The sequence below is a fragment of the Chelonoidis abingdonii genome, chromosome 1 (genome assembly GCF_003597395.2).
Source record: "Chelonoidis abingdonii isolate Lonesome George chromosome 1, CheloAbing_2.0, whole genome shotgun sequence".
Lineage (NCBI taxonomy): Eukaryota > Metazoa > Chordata > Testudines > Testudinidae > Chelonoidis > Chelonoidis abingdonii.
The window spans coordinates 246,197,652-246,204,396 of NC_133769.1; the positions used below are offsets into that span (position 1 = coordinate 246,197,652).

General features: G+C 40.9%; 1 protein-coding gene across 1 annotated transcript in view; it reads right to left on the minus strand.

Annotated features, from left to right (window-relative positions):
• Nucleotides 1–1,713, minus strand: part of LOC116830155 (regucalcin-like) — a 44,421-nt gene extending 42,708 nt beyond the window's left edge. Inside the window, exon 1 of the mRNA XM_032789433.2 lies at nt 1,550–1,713. The gene's annotated coding sequence lies outside the window, so the exon portion shown is untranslated. The remainder of the gene's footprint in view (nt 1–1,549) is intronic.
• Between the last annotated feature and the right edge of the window lie 5,032 nt (nt 1,714–6,745).

Here is a 6,745-nt window from a genome sequence, read left to right on the forward strand (position 1 = left end):
GCTGGAGGATTCTCTGCACCTTGAGGTCTTTAAACCACGATTTGAGGACTTCAGTAACTCAGACATAGGTTAGGGGTTTGTTACAGGAGTGGGTGGGTGAGATTCTGTGCCCTGCGTTGTGCAGGAGGTCAGACAAGATGACCATAACGATCCCTTCTGACCTTAAGTCTATGAATCTATGAATTTCCAAAGGGGTCCACACCTCCAATCAAAATCTTTTAGGGATTCATAAATGAAAAAGGTTGAAAACCACTATGCTGCATGTTACCAAAAAAGCTATTTTAGAGAGAGTTAAAGATATGTATATTGGGGTACTATAATTTGTATCTCTCCACTTGTAAGGCCAGATGCCTTAGTTAGCATGAGACCAAATGTACAGGTTTTAAGTGGAAAATAACACATAAATATTAAACCATTTTCAACATCCTTTCAGGAGGACTCGCTGCTGACAGCCATGGTTAGCGACAGGAATATTTCCTACTGTTCTTCTAATCCAGTGTTAAAACTGTATTTTAAGAAATATAAACCCTAGTCGTTGGAGATAACAAATACACAGAGCAAGGTGTTACCTTACCCAACCAATAGCCTCATCTGACTGACTCCAGTGCCCTCTGCTGGGATAAAGACACCTAAAGAGCTAAACAGTTGATTTAAACATACTCAGCTGAAAAAAGTGACAGGGATAAAACTAACAGGAAACAAAAACCTGGATTAAACCAGCCTGGAGGATTAAGGTTTCAAATACATAATTTTTAGTCTATGCAAATACACTTTTAGGACCAGAATGCTGACTTGTACATATACATAATGTAACGTGCTGGCCAAATTCAGGTTAGATGTAAAAACCCAAGCTATATGCTAGATTTTTTTGTTGGTTGGTTCGTTTACGGGGTTTTGGGGGGACGGAGGGAGACTTGGTGTGGACGGTTGTTAAGAACGGTAGACATCCTGTACTATGTAAGAATTTGGATCATATAAAACCTGTCTACACCAGGAAATTACTTGTCCATTTTATGGACAAAGGGTGAGCTGCATCAATATTATCAATAGTCCAAGTGTAACACACACATATACACACACACCTTGCAAGACTTGCTATTGAAAATTTTAATTCTTGAACATGAGAAAGAAGATTGAAAACACAAGCACGTAATCCTTTCACAAGCATGTGTCATCACCAACAATTCACTTTGACAAAATAGACAAAAGCATAAACCAACAAAGCTGAAGGCAAAGCTGAAAAACAACAAAAATGAAAAATGAAAAATATATTTGAAAATCAAAATACAAAAATTAATTCCAAAAACTAAAATCAACAATTAGCAACATATCAAGTATTAATCTCCAGTCAGGTATTTCAACGGAGCAAAATGCTTGCCCTATGTTCATACTGGCAGCAAAGAAACACTATTCTGTTCCCAACACATAAAAAAAATGAGCTATTATGCAAAAACAGCAGTTATAAATACAGCAGCAAACCAAGAACATTAAGCACAAGACACAAAAACCTTAATTTTGTGCTGCAACTAAACACGATTAACAAGATTACCCCGATTTTGCTGAAGGGTTCTCTGTCAAATCCAACTCATTCAGCAATTGGCTGCTTCCTGAATCTTAGCATTTATCAGACAGAAAAATAGCTTAATGTCAGCCTATTACCACCAGCTCCTCCACAAACAAATGTTGCAAAGCATCTTTCACAACACAGCACCAATCTACTGCCACAAAAGTGTTTAAAATTCCTGACCAACTTTGTCAAATCATCTGTCACAATGTGAATGCTGACACCCTTCCTTCTGCTTTTGGCTAGGATCAGCAAAAACAAAATGCTTTGTTAGGAGGGATCATAAACTCAACTGTTATTTCTGAAAGGAAAGCATAAATGTTGATGAATATTTCTTCTCTTTTAACAATTCACTTGCTATTAGAAAAACTGCAAATTTTCTGCTGAATTTTAATTTTATTTAAAAAAACTGAATTAGGGAGTGAAGTAACTTTTCACATTTGCACTCTTTAAAGCAGGACTTCTTGAACAATCACGTGTATGCTTTGCCAAAAATGGAGTACTTTTTTATAATGAAGACTGCCATGGCCTGTTCTGTACTATGTAACAGAATGGATACATCACACTAGAGGGGCGGACTGGATGGCAAAACCTACCCACTGAGGTCATCACTGCATGCTAACCATTGGTTAAGCAGTTGCAGGTTAGTCAATATATGCAGGAGCCTCACCCACTGCAGCACAACCATTGTCAAAATAAATGCATCACCACTATATTTGAGGATAAGCAATACAGTTATCTGGGCAAACAGTCCCAAGATTCATAGCAACAACTCATGTTCATGTTCACAGGGTGCTGAGAGGCAACTCGTCTGCCCATTCTAAGGATTGTGGGAGGAAATGGTCTGGGGTCAAGAAATCCATTTTCTGGCATACCCCGTGGTATTGTGTGATATGTGGAAGATACGGATCCTGCTCACTCTAATAACCAACAGCTCATGTTTTTTATGGAGAAGTTTTTTCATGCCTCTGAAGAAATTGCTGCCAAGAGACAGTGGTATGTGTTTCAGAAGCTGCTTTTAGCCTGGAGAAGATGGAGGCAGGGGATTACAAACAGAAGCACAAGAACAGAAGGGGACCGTGGGGAGATGGAGGCACGGACCAAGCTGATGATGATTTTCTGTGGCAGATCTTTCCCACGCAGACAACTGCTTCTGGACCAAGGACCACAAGCACACACTGGTGGAACCATGTTGTGCTGGAAACATGGGATGATAAACAGCAGGTCCAGGACTTTTGTGGGAAAAGCCAGGGTCCACCTGGAGCTGTGGGAGAAGTTTATCTTGAGTAGCAAAACACCTGAGGAGAGCGCTCATAACGCCTCTAGCAGCATGGTGCAGAGCACTGTGGAAGCTCACAACCCCAGACTGTTACCAACCTGTTGGTAATCAGTTCATGGTAGGCAAATCCATGATTGGCACAGTGGCCATGGAGGTTTGTGAAGCAATTAATGCTGTGCTGTCTTCCAAGGTTTTAAAATTGGACAAATTTCTTTAATAATTGTGGGGTTTGAATGGATGGGGTTCCTGAGCTATGCAGGTGTGATCAATACCCCTCCTATGCACCCATTTCAAGCAAGCAAGCACATTCATAGGAAAGGATACTCCTCCAGGGTTATGCAGGTCCTTGTAGAGTACCATGGGGTGTTCATCATGGATACCACTATTGGATGTAAAAGCAGGGTGCATGATGCTAGGGTTTTCTGGAGGTCTGGCCTATTTCAGCATTGGCAAGTGTGTGTGAGTGGGGTGTGCTCTTCCTGGGGAGACCAGGCTGGGATGGAACAGAGACAGAGGACCGTCTGGAGCGTCTGAAAGTAGCTGGGCTCTTCTTGGTCTCAGAGAATGCTTGCCTTAGGAAAAGATAAGCGAACAGCCTGTTTATTGTTTTAAGATCTGTTTTCTCTGAAATGTTTTGGTTCTAAAATAATACTTGGCTTTAAGAAGGCTGCCTGGGCACTGTATTAACCACTGGTCATGGGTCCCGGAGGGAGCAACATTGCATGTATAGTGTGTTAGGAAGGCCTGGCTAAAGTCATCACAGTTATGCACAGAGGACTGCAGCCCACATCTTGGTCTGAGAGCAGAATTGTGTGATCCCACTCAGAGAGGTAACAGGCCCAAGGCAGGGTGCACTCAAGAGCTGAAGGGGTCAAAGGTGGGTAGCTCAGAGCTAACAGGAAAAACTAGACTGACACCTCCTCAAATTAGGGTTGCCACCTGGGCATTTGTCATTCTGTCTGGCTACTTAAAAGATTTAATGTGACAGCTTTTTTTCCCCTACTTGGGAGGGGACATGTTAGAGCACTCTGATACACATCTCCATAATCCAGATTGTGACACAGTCTTAGGCTAAAGTAAGAAAAATGATGATAAACGTACACATACTGTAGGGCTTTTTTTTGTGTAAAATAGTTCTGGAACATTTTAGTAATAAGTAGTTGTAGTCGGTACTAAGACCCGTTTTGTTGGTGAGGGAGTGACTTACGGCTGGTTCTTCTGCATCTCAGACACTAGTTGGTTCAGTTCTGTTGCTGTAATTTAAGAGGAAAGCTCATCCAATTTAGCTTGTACTGAAGTGTAAGATTAGATGAGACTAAATATACATGCATGCTATTGCTTTGAAATCCCCTCCAACGCTTTACTCCAACTACTAAATAAAAATGCTTTGTTTTAAGAAGGCTGTTGGTCACTATCACTGGTCACAGGTTCCTGAAGGAATAAAGTCCAGATGTTCAAACCCAGTCTGGTCTACAGGCTCCTATGTGGTTGGTGTATATACACACGCAGGGAGTAGCATACTCAGGTCCCACGCTAAGAGTTGAAGGATTGCGAGATTCCACCCCAAGTCAGATAAGGGCAAGAGCCCTGCCTCAGCGCATCCCTTCAGATGATACCAAAAGAGGGACAGATGTGCAGCTAGCTCTATTGTTGTCAGTAGCTACTGGTGTCGAAGGCCTCATCTTACTACATTTAAAATTGAGAGATATGCATAAAAAGAGCCACTGTTTTCTGCTAGTTAGAGTTCAGATGTTATAACCTGCATAAGGTGTAAAAAAAAAAAAAAAAGGGCACACAAAACCACTTAACTTATACCTTAACTCTACTGAACAAAAAAATAAAATAAAAAATATCTTTGACTACAAATTCACACGGCAGGCATCAATTGTTGTATTGATTGCTGGTAGTTTAATAGATAAGAAACTGAATCGTATCAGCTTTACTGTATTCTCATAACATCCGATTTTGATGTTAAAATCTTCTGTTCTTGTACTTGGTCAGGAGATTGAGAAACTCAAGCATGTAATCCTTTCTGGTAGTTTGGTAACCCCAAACCATAGCGACTGGCATCCTGTAAATACACAGCTGGTGTGCAATTATCTGGAAAGAGAGACACACTCATTTCATTCTGCCACTTACAAGTTTGGTCGGCCTTCTTCATTGCAAAATATCGTTGGGCTCCTGAAAAGTGAAGCAAGTAATAATTATTGTCCCTTCTCCCGGATCTGAAGCAAGTGATAATTATTGTCCTTCCTCCCTGACTGCCATTAAAATCTGTAGCCTATCTGGAATAAAACAGATTGCTTCCAAAACAGATGCTGTTGTAAACCCAAATGGGGAAATTTCAATACCCAATCCTGATGGGACACTATGCCAGTGGTTCACCTTTAAAAATAGTGCTCCAAATATTCTAGATTATCCTCTTATCTATTCAGGTTCTTACAGCAATGTCCATTCAACACAGTATCTCAAACTCCTCCAAGCCTTCTACGGATAAAATCTGTTAGTCTCACGTATTTAGAATAAGCTCCCAGTAATCCTGATGTAGTCAATTTCTGTAACCCAGTTGCCCTGGAACATACAGCATTTTAAGGGACTTTTATGCTCCTTCAGAAGTTTTTGGTCAAAATTGTTTTTGATTAAAACTTAGGTTTTCAACTAAAATTTTTCATGACAGAAGTGTTGGCTTTCTGGGGAAAATTTTGATTTTTCATCAAAAGCTAAAAAGCCAAAAAACTAAATATTAACAATTTGGAAATGCTGCCGTGGAGCTTCATGGGAGTTTTAATTTGTTTGCCACATGTCCCCATTCTCCTCTACAGGCCAGGCTTTTTTGTCAGACTACATCTCCCATAATACATGTTGGCCCGGGACTCTCCAACGGGGAGACCCTAGTGCCTCATGGGAGATTTAGTCTGACCAAGATGCCTAGCGTAAGGGGGGGCGGGGAGGGAGTATGAGTCACTGTGACAACATTTCCAAATTGAAATTTTACAGTTTTCAAAGTTTTCCAGTATTTGAATTTTTATTGAAAAACTGAAATCCACTTTTTTTTTTCTGGTTACTTGTACGTGCAGCACTTAGGAAGAACTGTGATCGGTACTATATACAAACCTTAAGTGGATAAGATAGATTTCATTGTTGAATGGAAAAAAAACACAAAATCAGATGTTTGTGCAGGTGAACTATATTAATGCCTCAGAACATAAACAAGGAACTTGAGAGGAAGATATCTCCTCTCCTCTTTACTGTTCTGAGGATAAGAAAAGCACAACCGCTTCACCCCCAATGCTTTTACAGGTGAACTAGCGTGAGATGGATGGACATGGGAGATGTATGAAACCAGGTTCTTGAAGGTGAAGGGCTATATTGCCTGGATAGTGCAAGCTAGTTTGCATTGCCCATTGTAGTTCCTGATCCTATTCTGAAGTTACAGGGATGGCTATGTTAGCTAATGCAGTTAGTAGACACCTTTCATAGGCACTAATTTAACAATAAAAGTCTAAGTTAAAAACCAACTATATAAAACAAGCTGTTTAAAATTAAACATCCCGGGCTAAGTTGTATTACAGTAACAAAGATTTTCTTTACTGTGAATGTACACTGGATAATTTATGTGAAGCTTTGAAAGCAAATGAATGTAAAAAAATGTTTAATCATTGACTCAATACGGTATAAGTAAGGCTACGATTATGTCCCAGAATCTGTGAGTTCCACTCACCTCCTTGACATTTTCTACCACTGGGCTGGAGCTCCCAAACAGCTCTCCCGCCTCCCCCCTGTAGCTCCCAGACCCTGCATTGGTGGGGGCAACCCTGCAGCTGCCCAGCTGTAGTTGGTAGCCGGCAGATCCTGCAGCTGCCAAGCTGTGGCAGGCAGTTGGGGGACCCTGCAGCTCCCAG